Source organism: Protopterus annectens, chromosome 10.part0 (assembly GCF_019279795.1).
Source record: "Protopterus annectens isolate FY-2018-M chromosome 10.part0, PAN1.0, whole genome shotgun sequence".
In the NCBI taxonomy this organism is placed as follows: Eukaryota; Metazoa; Chordata; order Ceratodontiformes; family Protopteridae; genus Protopterus; species Protopterus annectens.
Genome location: NC_056744.1, coordinates 225,891,981 through 225,906,657, shown reverse-complemented (window position 1 = coordinate 225,906,657; position 14,677 = coordinate 225,891,981). Strand labels below are relative to the sequence as shown.

Below are 14,677 nucleotides of genomic sequence, written 5' to 3'. Positions count from 1 at the left end.
CTGCAGCACCACAATACATAATTAGCATCTTAAACAGCACAATTTACAGCTTAGTCATGAAGCACAGAACGGCACAAGTGTAAGACACAGATGTAGCACCTTAAGTACATAATTAATAGCTTATCATGAAATATAGAATGGTACAGTTGTACAAGTGTATTTGCTAAACAATATACGAGTTAAAACATACAACTAAATACTGTAATCCTTTTTTTCTGTTGCGTTTTTATTAATCTTGGCTCTTTATGTTTAAACCTGTTTAACAACACACTTTCATCTATCACCTGTGTTCGGCAATGAATCACTGAGCAGTCCACTGCATTGTACAAAAGCAGTCAGCAAATGTAGTATGGATTCTGATGTCTGAATGGCTGGTAATAAGTTGTCCAACTCCTCTACCCGATCTCTTTTGCTCAACATGATAACCATTATTTTATCCATATTACAGCAGTATGGAAAAGGTGTGCAAGGAGATATCCAGCAGTATGCTTGTCTGGTGTAAAACCTTCTTGATTTTAAATGCCCCATTAACTAAGTCAAACCAATGAACCACTAGGACTCACTTACTTAGCATTTCTTTTCCATGAAATTCCAACTGGGACAGAGCCCATTTTCAGCAGAGGCCCAGGGAGAAAAGTTCCAGAAAAGTTTTGGAATGTGGGAGGAAACTGGAGCACACACAGGAAACCCACACAAACCCAGGGAGGACATGGAGACTCCACAAAGAAGGCACTCCAGCCGAGAATCAAACTGGAGAACCTCTTGCTGGAAGGCAACAATGCTAATCGTCGCATGACTGTGGCATACAGCACCATACATCACTGTTTGTTGAGTTTCTCCTTTCCAGAAAGAGCTATCCTTTTTGGAACTCAGGTTTAAGTTGACTAGTAAACTTTGACAGTAGAATAGTGGTTTGGGGCTGCAGACCCATGATTCAGATTGCATACCCCCCTCCCAAGTATATTAGCGGTGCTTCTACGTAGTTGTCTCTAAACAGATTTAAACTAAAGGAGTTTGATAAGTAAAACACAAGGGAATTATTAGGCAGAAGAGTAAGAAATCATTATCCATTTGAAATGAGCATTGCAAAACTTCTAAAGGGCTTTGAATTACACGCTGAATTTCACTGACCTCTGCAATCATTATATAAATAAAAATGGGTACATATTCAACTCTTCAAAAGGTGGGAAGAGGCAGGAATTAACATCCCATGCACCAAAAGGCATTATAACCATGTGTGTTAGTTGGCTCAATCAGAATAAGAATCACATTTATTGGCCAACTATGTGCACATACAAGGAATGTGACTCAGGTTTCAGTGACTTTCCAAGTATGAATTACATAAACAACTGTTAAGGGAAGATGTGTCCTTTTCTTGGAGAAAACATGCTGTAGTCTTCTTTACCTTGTCATGATAATTTAGTCAACCAAGATATGGTAGGCAACCCTTTTTTGACCACTGTCAAAAATCATGGCTTTTACTTCTACAAGATTTTGAAAGTGCAAGGAAGTGTGTGTCTGTGTGTGTGTGTGTGTGTGGGGGGGGGGGGTATTACTCAGGATACTTGGGTAATACATTGAATGTATTTTACTTCAGTTATTAAATCAGTTAAAGTCTGCAAGAACTCCCACAAGAATAGTTAAAAAAAGTAAGGCTTAAATGTCATTGATCAGCATCCCTCCTGTACTTGTCTCCAATGGCATGCCAAGCAAAATATGTGTAAATTCCACTTTACAGCATCACTGACAGGGGGTGCAGACCCCTGAATCAAAGAGCGGTCCCCATAAAGGAGAAAACAAGCAGCCTGGGTCTCTCCTGGGGGGGGGGGGGGGAGCACAGTAAGCCAGTCTGTCTTTCTTCCCCAAATGGTCACGTAAATGTGAACAAAGTGAATATTTTATTTGTCTAGAGAAGTTGGGCTGAATGTTTGGTATATCACACCCATATACTACTAAGCTTTACATGTTGTTTTCCTCTATAATATAAAAAGGCATAATGAAGTGTTGACTTTATGTTCTGTAACAGCTGTGTTTACGAATTCCACATGGTATTATTTCGGCTGCAGGCAACAGGGAAACTTTTCAGAGTTTGAACTATAACATTTCTTAAGTTTTGTAACAACTGTCAAATTACAATACAAAATGTATAAAAGGAATACAGTGTTTATGTGCTAATGTAAAAAAAAATCTGGCCAACAATTGTTGCCTCACAGTGTTTGATTTTTATTAGTTTCCAGCTAAGGTGTCATCTGTGCAGAGTCTGCATATTATCCCTGTGGGGTTTTGTCAGCAGGTCCACTTTACTCACTCATCTTAAGGCATGCTGTAGGCAAACTGGTGCTCCACCAAATTGCCCCTAGCTGTGCATACACTGATTTAATGCATGCATGTGCCTTGCGATAAACTTGTCCCATTCAGGATTAGTTTTTTTTTCTTTTTTGTTCCCATTGACTACACTAAATCCAACTCCCAGTGAAACTGGGATAAAAGATTGCATATGTACCTACATATTATTTGAAAACCCATATACTGACAAAAACAGTGTAATAAAAAATATTCTGTTTCTCTGCACATGGCAGTAATTTTTTTCATCTACTAAATTTGCCTCAACAGTGTGGCATGAGACTATGTACAAAAATAAGAAAGAAAACCTGTTGCAATCTACAGGATGAGGAAGTACCTAGTCAATAACATTCCTTTCTGTTTATTTAAGTACTTAACAGTTCATGCTGGCATTCACCTACTGTCATCTTCATATCTTAAAATCATTTAATTAGGACCTGTCAGGCTTGGATGTGAAGGAAAAAACTGCTTAACTGCAAAAAAATCTTTAAAATGCCAATGAATAAGCAAAGCTCCACCCTCTCTCTTTTAACACAAGGGAGTTCATCTTGGAGTCAGAAGCCAGAAAGCCACATAGTGAGGATTTTTCTTATTTATGTGGTTAAGATTTTAGACTTACCCCTGCGTAAGAGGCAGGGAAGGATGAATTGATGACTTTATTGTTATGGCACTTGGCTGTTTCACTGTGATGCATTTCTCTTCCTAAAAGGTAATGTTTCAATGTCAGGATTTTATCAAAACATAAAATGTTGAGCAATATAAGATATGCCATACATATGAGTAATCACCATAACTGCTGATCTCTGAGAAGCCCCTTGTAGTGAACTGATAAAATGCTGGCCTGCATTCTTTCTGTGCCTTTTATTTACTTTTTAAATCTTAACCTCCTAAACTTAAGGCATGCAAACCCTCCTCGTACCACTTATGGAATCTCAGCATCAATCCTAAAGGGTATACACAGAAACACGATTTCCATTCCTTGACCCCATCTGAACAAGAAGTTACACCCGCGTAAACCTGCAAAAACACAAACAGAAAAGGTTCTGATCCCATGAAGTAGCAGCTAGTGGACCTTTTGGTGGGTGGAGTGATGCAGTTTATTTATTCACCATATTTTGACCAGGGCAGCCAAACAAATGTAAAAGCCAATTTTCAGCAGTGTCCTGAGGAAGAAAATGCCAACATTACCATCACACTGTTTGAAACAAAGAAACAAAAAGTAGCGCTAGTAATATCGGCACTCGCAGATTAAACACAGAACAAGCTTACAAATAAATGCATAAAGTAAAAGACATTGCAGAGAAATAAATGGGGAAGTTGGGGAGGAGTGCAATAATAAGACGGTGAGGAGCACTGGCTTTGATTTGAGAGGGAAACAAAGAAGGGAAACTGGTCATAGATTGTAGCAGAATGTAAATGTATGACTGTCAACATATGGGCAAGACCAGCTGATAGGTTTTACGTTACCAAGGAATGTATGTTGACTTCTCTCATTTCTAATAGCTTAAGTTACCACATGCCATAGCACAAAAGGTAAATCCAAAACTGCTCAGGGATACTTTTAAAGCACAATAATTTGAAGATGACAGTAAATACAATATCAGAAAATAGCAAGTGTCTTCATGTTATAGATGGAGTTTTAAATACAAAAATGATGCAGTTATTACAATCAGCCCTATCATGTACTTGCTAATCATAAAAATGATTATGCAAAACACTTACGTAACTTCACTTAGAAAGATAATAAATAAATGGACAGTAGCTTAGCATGTTGTCTTTGTGTCCTGGGTGGCACTTGGTCTTTGAATGAAAGGACTAAGAGGCACTGTTGGGACAGGTGACCAGTCACACAGAGACCCGGATGTATCACTGAAGTCAGTATGGCATCAAGAAAATGCAAGAAATTGAAATGCAATTCCTTACAGTGTGCTGTTCAACAGAAATAATACAAATTACCCATACATTGTGTAAAACTTAGAGAGATACATACAGAAAGATATTACAGACTGCACCCATACCAAAAGATAAAAAAAACATTAGAAACATTAGACATTTATTAACCCATTTTGGAAATGAAAAACAGAGTTACACTCCTTAAAAGTAGACAGGGTTTACCTAATGTCACTTCTCAGAAAATTCAGTTGGAATATTACCAAATTTGCTTGGAAAAATTAAAACCAAAAACACTGCTGATAAAACACTATTAATAATATGTTTAACTGCTCAAGAAGAGGTCATTATGATGTTCAAAGGTTAGTGGATGGTCTGCCCAGCTTTCTTCCCTCTGCAATATTGAAACTATGTTCCTTATTAGTGCAGAATAACACATATAAAGAACAGTCTAACAGTGATAGTGTCTATCCATGTAACCCAACATCCCGTAGTTTGACAACTCTTTATGTTGTTATAGGTTCATAGATTAGTACTCTCCCAACCCCTACATATATAGGTAGCACAGTAGTCCAATGTGTAGCACTGCCACCTCATTGCAAGACATTTTCCAGTTCAGTTCTTGGCAGGGTTGCCTTCTGTTCAGGGTCTGCATGTCCCCTGTGTTCATGTGGGTCTCCACTGAGTGCTCTGGTTTTCTCACACATTCCAAAGACATGAAAGACATGAAATAAGTTACACTGGGGACTGTAAATTGACGTAGGTGTGAGTGCATATGTATGTGTGTGTGTGTGTGTGTGTGTGTGTGTGTGTGTGTGTGTGTGTGTGTGTGAGATACAGGAAAAAAAAAAAAAAAAAACACTTGGTAGTTCCCTCTGTCTTGTTGTCTCTGTCTTGTAGTTGAGGTCACCTCTGTCTGGAGTCTTAGAGCTGAAACTGTGGAAAAGAGCTGGAACAGAGTCCATAATAAAAAACAGTATCAGACTTAGATGGACATTGATTTCATGATGTTATGTGTACGCACAGTGTGTGTGTGTGTGTGTGTGTGTGTGTGTGTGTGTGTGTGTGTGTGTGTGTGTGTGTTACAGTGGGTTACTTTGACTATGTTATACATAGCTCTCAAATGTCCAGAATTTGTCTCATACTTTTGGACCATTGCTCATAAAATGCATGTTTTTTTCCTAACAAATCACTGAGGATTGAAGTCAATAATTACATATATTTGAATTATAAGAGCAATATTTAAAATTTATCCCGACTTTTGGGCCTTTGCCCCCCTCCACACACACATTTTAAGCTTTGTCCAAATTTCTTGCTCTAGGGGGTTGAAAAGTATAATAGTATATGTTATATGTTAAAAATATTAAGCAACTTGTAGCCTTACAAAGGAATCGTGCATACACTGCAAAAATAAAATAGAAATACAAATCAAAGCTTACATTTTACACCACTGAAAATAAAATAGAAAACCAAGCATGCTACTAAGCACCTTGGCAATGTAAGCAAGCTACAAAAACTAAATATAAACATCTCCCTTCATGGATTTTACCAGTGCTGTGAATAAACTTTTTTTCCATTTATTCTTTGTTTACCATTTAACTTTTTTCTTTTCATTTAATACTGCTTGTGTGAAGACATACTGCTACTACTACTTTCACATACTACTTTTACACACTTTGTTTTACAGGAAATATTTTACAGGTCTCCATTAATTTATCTTGCCTACATGCAGATGGACCCTTGGCCTTTTATCCTGCGCCATTCATGCAGCTAAGCATATGGTTACCAGGCATCTATCACCCTCTCATACTTTAATGCAACTTAACAGACTGCTACACACTCTGTGGTCTTCTTTGGTCATACCTGTCAGCTATCAAACATTATGAGGCATATCACACTTTTTAGTTCTAAAAAGAACATTATGTACTGCAGGCAGAGGGCAAGTTTACATATTTGTTATGGTCATATTATAGAACAGATTAATAATTCTAAGTGACAAGTGTATAACCACAACACTTGTTTCTACAGTATGTTGTGCTTCCACTTTCAAATTTGATCACTTAATATAGGTTATAGTTGTATGGTTGAGGACTATAAGTGTGATCCTCACAGCTGGAAAGCTTGAGTACTATAAAGAGGGAGTAAAAAAATTCACAATTGCTGCATCTCAGAAAATGCTATCTTACTTGAGATACATAGAAATCAAAGTTCAATAAATATTAACTAACAAGGTGCATATAGGGTTGTCCCTCCACAAAAACACAGTTAATATCTAACTTTGTGACACACTTTGCTGCTATTGGGAAAAGGCTGCACTTAACTTTCTTTAGTTTCAGGACTCGGTATCGAGTGTCAAACTTCCAACAGGTTGCAACTTGACACACACATCCGGCCAGTGGCAGTGAAACATGCAACAGCAGATCTTTTAGAAAAGAAAACCAAAGGTCAAAAAAGGAAGCCATACATCATTAACATTTTTTATTGAAATGCAATTATACGTCCACATCCACGTTACTTAATTTGCAAAGGTGCACTAGGATATATAAAACACAGTCAAGCTTTTTTTTCCCTTCTTCTTCTTATTTTAATCACAGCCAGGGTTTCATTTTCAACCCAGTATAAATTACTGATCAATGAAGCAAAGTTGCACAACTTTCTCACAATCTGAATAATGCTTGCAGCCACTGGGATTGATTGCCTCACTGAGATCTCAGTGAGTAATGCAAACCTTCTGTGTGGTAGTGCCTCGAGCAACTGCAGGTGTGAGATGCTGATGCACCAAAACTGATATATACTTTTTCCTTAATACGCTGTTATTGTTTCAGCATTTAGACAAGTAGACAGACATTGCCCGCAGTTACAGATGGGCAAGGATATTAAAAAGGAGCGATGGTAGATTAGAATACAAAGTAGGGTGTAACCATGATTAAAAATAAGCCACCAACTTAGAGCAAAGCTGTTAAACCTGAATATCTAAGGACCAAGTTTCTAGACACTGAATCTGTCTTATCCATAATGCCCTTTCTTTCACATAGTTTGCTTAGTGTATCTGAATGTGTACATTTTTTAAATGTATAAGGTTACCACTTAATAGCTCTTACCTCCAAGGTGTCTGAATGCTGCTAAGTCTGCTACCAAACTTTCTTTCTGTTGCCCAATCCTGCATTTTCATCACAATTTCACAAAAATCATATGCTTAAGAAAGATCCTCAAGAAGGATTTCACTTGCTGAACTTGTTATACTTTCAAGTGAGGCTATTTCAAAGCAGATTTCGTGACTTAGACTTAGCAATGTACAGATGGTCCCTTTATGCAGAGATGTTTCAAAATAATAAATCTGCGTACATGTAATCTCACTGAATACATCAGACCAGGCACACAACTGTGTCAGCTAACATCCTTGTAAATCTAAGAACAGCTGTGAACCTCTACAATTGTACTAATGACAGAACAAAGAAAAATACATGAGCTAAATTGAATGTCAAAAATTTCTACTGTTCTCTTTCACTCCGTCACACATACGTGCATACATACATACATACATATAAGTCATAATATATAAAAGCTGCTGCAGGCACAAAACATCCAAAACTCAAAATACTGAAAAAATAGTCATGCAAGTTGAGCTTACCATAACAGTAGATGATGGAATGATCACTGCTGTAGTTGCCTTAGCTATATGGGTTACATCCTGCTACGGATATAACAGGCAGCCAGCTTCCAAAGCTTCAGGGCACCTTCCACCCACCCAAACTGTTAAGCAGCTCAAGCTGAGCTGACTAAAAGACAACTTTGGGTGCAAACCTCTTAAGACCATTCCTGCCAGCACAGAGCTGGAGGCTGAACTCTGAAAGGAAAACACTACTAACAACAAAAAAGAAATGTCCATCAGACAGTGGGGAATGGAGGAAAGGAGCAGCTACCGTAGCAGTGATTTTTCGAACATCTAGTTTTATGTTAAGTTCAATTTACACAACTATGCTATGTTCATCATATTGATCACTACTGCAGTAGCCTTAGCAATATGGGTAGATTACCTTAACTAACTACATTTGCGAGGTGAAAGAAGACGACTCCAGGAACCTCCACAGAATGGTCCTGGCAAAGCTTTATCTCAACCTAACAAGGAATCAAGCTTACAGTGCTTTGCAAAAGTATGTACAGAGGACCAAGTAGCAGCTTCTAGAATACTTCTAGAATCCAACCCTTTCCAAAAAGTCAGAGATAAATCCAAGGCCCTGGTAGATGAGGCCTTGACCCTGCCTGGATTAGTTTTGTCATGGTGGCTATAACAAAAGGTACAGCCTTAAACAACCATTTTGAAATAGTCTGTTTTGGCACAGGTTGTCCCTTCTTCTTACCTTCACAAGAATATGAAAAAATTGATCTGAAGATCTGAAAGATTTTGTTGCGTCAAGATAGTACCTGAGTTGCCTGTGAGCATCCAATGTGTGAAGTATCATTTCTCCTTCATTTTTAGATTCAGGAAAGAAAATGGGGTGATGGATAGATTGTCTTAAAGTAAACGTGAATACCACTTTAGGCATAAAATAAGGATTAGTTCTCAACAAAACCCTGCCCTTATGGAAAATGAGAGAGGATTGACTCACTGCAAGAGAGTTCAAGTCAGATACCATTCTTGCAGACTTCACAGCAATCTGTAAAACTGTTTTCCATGTTAAGAACCTCAAGTAAACCAGATTAGCTGGTTCAGACTTTGCAAGTGTTAGCTTTTTTTAACCCAAAATTAAGATCCCAAGAAGGGGCCACCAGTTTTCTTGGGAGTCCTCTTATGCAAAACCCCTTTCAAGAACATTTTGACATGAGACTGCATTGAAAGAGGAGGATCCATGGGCAGACATGCTGAAATGGCCAATAAATGAATCTTGACAGAGAAATAATAAAAGGCTATAGGATAGTAACTCACACAACTGTTGTAAAACCAGAGAACATCTAGCTCTGAATGGGTGCGGGCTATCTTGCTGGCACCAACTAGAAAACATTTTTCATTGGCTAATATATGATTTTTTTACAGCAGGCATTCTTGCCTCCATTAGTACCTGCTGCATGTCCTCAGTAAACAGGTGCCCAGAAGGAATTAAGATCCTGTCATCCAGGCAGACAGCTGAAGATGACTGATGTCAGGGAGTATCATACACCCCTGTTCTCGTGTGAGTACATACAGTTCTGTGAGGAAGTTTCTGGTTATTGCCCCTGGCCATTTCCAATAGAAGGGAGAACCACAGTTGCCTGGGACAGAAGGAAGTCACCACAATGATCTTGGGTATTCCTTCTGAATCTTCAAAAGTGCCCTGAATATTAGTGGAAAGTGTGAGAAGGCATACTGGAAATGTCTTCCAGGTTTTCTTGTATGGAATCCTGGAAGAGAATCTCACTAGTTGATTGTTCAGAGAGGATGTAAAGAGGTCTGGTTAAGGAACTCCCCACAGGTGGATCAAATCTTTGAAGACCCCCTGATCTAGTTTCCATACATGATGGTCTGCCATGATCCTGTTCATCTTGACTGACATGCAGTTTTGCTGTAATGGAATGTAGGATATCTGTAGAGTGAGACTGTGCTGTGAAACTGTATCCCAAGCTAACACAGATAGTCTGCAAAGGGGCTACGACTTGGTTCCTGCGTGCTTGTTGATGTACTACATGACTACGGTATTGTCTGTAACCAGTTGAGGAGGTCCCTGGAACCAAAGATGGTTCAGAGTTGAGTGCCTTGGTCAGGGCAAGCATTATCTTAATATTTATGTGTTTAATCTGTCCTTGGTGTCCCACATCCCCTGGCACTTTTATCTCTCCTGAAACTAGTCCCCGTGCAAAGTCCACAGTGTCTGTGGTGACTGATGGCTTTGCAGGAGGGAGGGAGAAGCAGAGACCTCTATTTAAGGATATCTGTTATCTCCACCAAAGAAAATTCTCTTCTGACAAACCCCAGCACTGGGATTTGAAAAGATAAAGGGTGTTGACCCTGGGACCAAAGATATTTCAGATACCACTTATCTTTCTTATGTGGAGTCTTGCCAGGGGCATCATGAGAATCACAGATGCCATAAGACCCAAAAACTTGAGGTATTACCTTGCACTGAGTGAAGTCTGAGTGGAAAACGTTAGAAGTAGATCTAAATAAAGATCTGTTTTTACTTGTGGAAGAAAAGCTGTTTGTGCTGAGGTGTCCAGCTGACATCCCAGGAACAACGCCCTGTATGAAGGGGTCAAGAAAGACTTCCAAATTTTCTCTTGAAATCCCAGACTGTGTAAGATATCTCGCACCCAAGACTGAGATTCCTGACGCTTTGAAAAAAACTCTGCAAAGATAAGCAAATCATCTAAATATAGATAAATGTGGATACTCTGCAGGCCACAATGAGTCATAACTGGAGCTAGACACTTGTGAACACTCTTGGTGCAGTAAATAATCCAAAGGTTAAAGCAGAGAACTGATAATGTAATCCAGACACACAAAACCTTAAGAAACACCTGAATTCAGGAAGAACAGGGATGTAATAAGCATCTTTTAAATATAGTGTTGCCAGTAAACTTGAAAGAGGAAGATGAAACAGGTTGTGAAGTGACATCATTTTGAATTTGGGCACTGCCACATAAGAAAGAAAGCTCAAGAACTAGTCTCCAATCATTTTCTTTCTTTGGCACTAGGAATATCCTTGCATAAAAAACTTTCCCCATCTGGGAAGAAGGAACTGGTTCTATCACTCCTTGGAATAACTTGATGAAGAACATGTGTAAACAAAATGTCTGATCAGGAGAGCCCACCTGGAAAGGAGGAATTTCCTCCCATTGCTATCTGTAAACTTGATTAACGATTTTCAGAAAGCATTTGTCTGAAACATTCTGTCATCAAAGTGAAAATTGGAGATTTAGGCTTTCCAGAAGAAGAAAAATGGTTCAGGCTGGGAGGAGGTCACAGGGTCTCTTGAATAGTCAGATTTGTTGGACTATTCTTGGTTTTGGGTGATTTGACTCTTCTTTTTGGAACCCCCTTGCCATTTCTTCTTAAATGTCCATTCACCTGAACTTTGTAGACACTGTTTGTTGGTTTTGCCAAACTGGAAGAAAAGATAGAAAATCCCTTGGAAATTTTGAAAAGGAGGGCTGAAAAATCTTAGATTGCCTGGATCAGCTTGTCCCTTTCATCACACTTTGTTCACCTCTGCAGCAGAGAGATCAACTAAAGCTATAGCTGATGGGTCAGGTTTGGAGTGTGGATTAAAAATGATTCTAGTGTGTCAGCTAAGGATATGTGGATAAGGATATGTGGGAAGAGACTAAACAAAAAATAATAAGAGAAACTGAGAAAATGGAAGCTTTGTTATATGGATATGGATAGTAAGATACATGCAGTTGAAATATGTTTAGTCCCTTTAGTCTTATACACAGGTCAGGCATATTTTTATCAACCAGAGGAGAAGTTGTGAGTAGCAATTAATAAAGAGATGAAAGACTTTTTCTGTGAGGAGAAGATGGCAAGAGTCAAGTGGGATAAGCTTATTCTTCCAGTAGAATAGAGCAGATTGGGATTACCCAATTTGAAGGGGTATTTCAGAGCTACACAGTTAAGACTCCTATACATAGCAGAAGCCGAAAACTATAATTAAAAGTAAAAAGGGATGATGATGAATCAGGGGGGGACTCAAAAAAAAGGAGAGACTGGGATTTTGGATGCAGGACTTAAGGAGAATAACAATAATAATACAGAATATTATATCCACGAAGTCGCAAAAAGTTATTCTAAGAACTAAACCAACATTGGAATAGAGAAAGGAGATTCTGTCGATAGGGATGACTGCAATTAGGGACACAGACAATAGGCAAGAAGGGGCTCGTATTCATTGCAGAAAACTGGCAAAGGAACCAAGGTACTGGGAGCAAATAACTAGAGAAGGAAAAATGACAGAATGGGAAGAGGCCAAGAATTTATTTGGACTGCAGATTAGAGATTGCCTTCCCTATCAGGGGTTGATATCAGAGTATTGGCAAAGAATAAGAAATACAGGGTTCTAAATGAAAGAACAGCACTGGTAGAGTGTTTAATAGACTCTAGAACAGAAGCTGCAATTAAAAAAGGAATAATTAGTAGAGCATATTAAAGATTGCATGATAACTACAAGAATCAATCAGAGGAGGTTAGAAAGGACTGGGAAGAGAGATTGGATAAGCAATTCCCAAGGAAACAACAAGAGGATATAGGTTTGTCTACGAAATATGCAACAAAATCTAGAAGATTAATGATTTTTGCATGGAAATGTTTACATAGATATTTTTATACCCCAAATAGACTCCAGAGAATTTTTCCTCAGGCAGACAGCAAATGTTAGAGGCATGAAGGGCAAGAAAGAAGTAATTGGGAACATATTTTCTGGGAGTGCGGTAAGTTGGCAGATTTTAGGGATTCTCTGCAGGATGCACTGTCAGAGATGCTGGGTGGGCAGATTGGTCTGATGAGGGAGATGATTTTTCTGAGCTATGATACACAATTGGAATTGCCTAGACATGGTAGGGCTTTGCTTTGACTAATAATGGTGGCTGCCAACAAAACAATTTCTTGAAAATGGAAATCAAAATCTAAACCAACTATATTGGAAGTACTGAATATAGTAACAGAGATAAAACAACTGGAATTGAGATCTTTAGAAAAGGATAGGAGCAAACTATATAAGAAAAATGGGAATTGTGGGAACAATACATACACAGGATGAATGAGGATTAAAAGGCAGCAGGACTTACATGACCTATGTAATGTTTGAGTGAGAAAATCTGGGTAGGTTATAAGTGATGTATAACGTTTGCAACTGGGAGTGTATCAGTATGGTTTGTGATGTAAAATGTTTGCAACTAGGATTGTGTCAGTGTAGTTGATTTTCTTTTATATAAATGTATGATTGCAGGTGTAGTAACGGGGCTTCACCCCCCCCCAACTAAATATAACAACTCCGAGACCACACTACTGTGGAAGTAAGGGGTAAAGTTCAACATGGTAGCCAAGCGGTTACTTACCTTTAATTAAAAGTCAGTGTTATGGGCAGTCGGTCTCTTGAGTTGTCGACACATACGTATATATATATATATATATATATATATATATATATATATATATATATATATAGACAGATATATATCACACACATACACACACACACACGCACACACATATACACACACACACACACACACACACACACACACACACACACACACACACACACACACACACACACATATATATATGCATATATACATGTATATAGGTGTAAATATAGATATATACACACACAGGTCAATGTGGAGATTGAGTCTGCTAGGTGGCTTTAACACACAGCAATCAGTAAATTAAAAAAGAGAAGCCCACACAACTACCAGTGAGGAGCAGAATAATCGTGGATGTATAACGGCAACTGCCTATTCAGGAAATCAGATTTCATAGTTCTTACCTCTGAGCTAAGGGACAAGGCAGAAAAGAATTATCCACAGAAAGGAGTAAAAACTGTTATGATTAACTGGTGGAATTACCTTTGAATACAGAGTAGAGAGAGATGGGTAGGACTGAAATTTTAACTAAAAACAAATAAGGTACAGAGCCTTCAAGGCTAGAAATCAAAGTATAATTTATTAAACAAAACAAAGGTACAGGTAAGCTCTTTTGCAATCTGCTAATCGCTTCATCAGACAAACTTGTTAAAAAACAACCAACATTTATACACTGCATCAACCAAACCATGCTTGAAACCAATTAAACAGTTCTTAAAAAGACATTAGTTCATTACATATAAAATCTATACAAAAAGTCTAAAATACCTAAAAATATGTATTAGATAAATAACATATAAAAATGTATAAAATATGCATAAGAGTGTGTGATGACACTTGTTAAAATACTTGTTTATGTGTGTAAAACACCATCCACATTCAGTGTTTCAAAGGGAGTGACTTCAAAAAAGGCTTTAGTGTGAAAGCCCCATTTAAGCTTGGTGGTTTTTCAGCATTAAAGGCAAAATCCATTTCTGTTCTGCCCTTCCGTCTGATTAACCAAATCACCACCTATCGTGCTAACATCTAGAACTTGTAAGACCATAAACCTGAAATTATTGTCAGGACCATAATGCATAACATGTTGTGCTAGAGCATTTATATCTTTCTTATTGTTAATGTCTCTATAATGCTCATGTATTCTGTTTTAAGACATCTATTTGTCTTACCTATATAGAAAGCATGACACACATGGCAGAAAGCAAAGTAAACTATATTCATTGAGCTACAATCAGCATAAAAGTCCAATTCTATTTTGAACTCTAGAATAGGAGAACAATTCCTGCATGAGAATGTACCCAATCTACTGGATTCAACCCCAGCCATATACCTTTGGGTGTTGTAACAAAGGTGTTTCCTAAGATTGTTATTTCTAAATGAGAAATGT

General features: G+C 38.1%; 1 long non-coding RNA gene across 2 annotated transcripts in view; it reads right to left on the bottom strand.

Annotated features, from left to right (window-relative positions):
- Positions 1-14,677, bottom strand: part of LOC122813037 — a 532,484-nt gene that overhangs the window by 93,312 nt on the left and 424,495 nt on the right. The gene's annotated exons all lie outside the window — the stretch shown is intronic.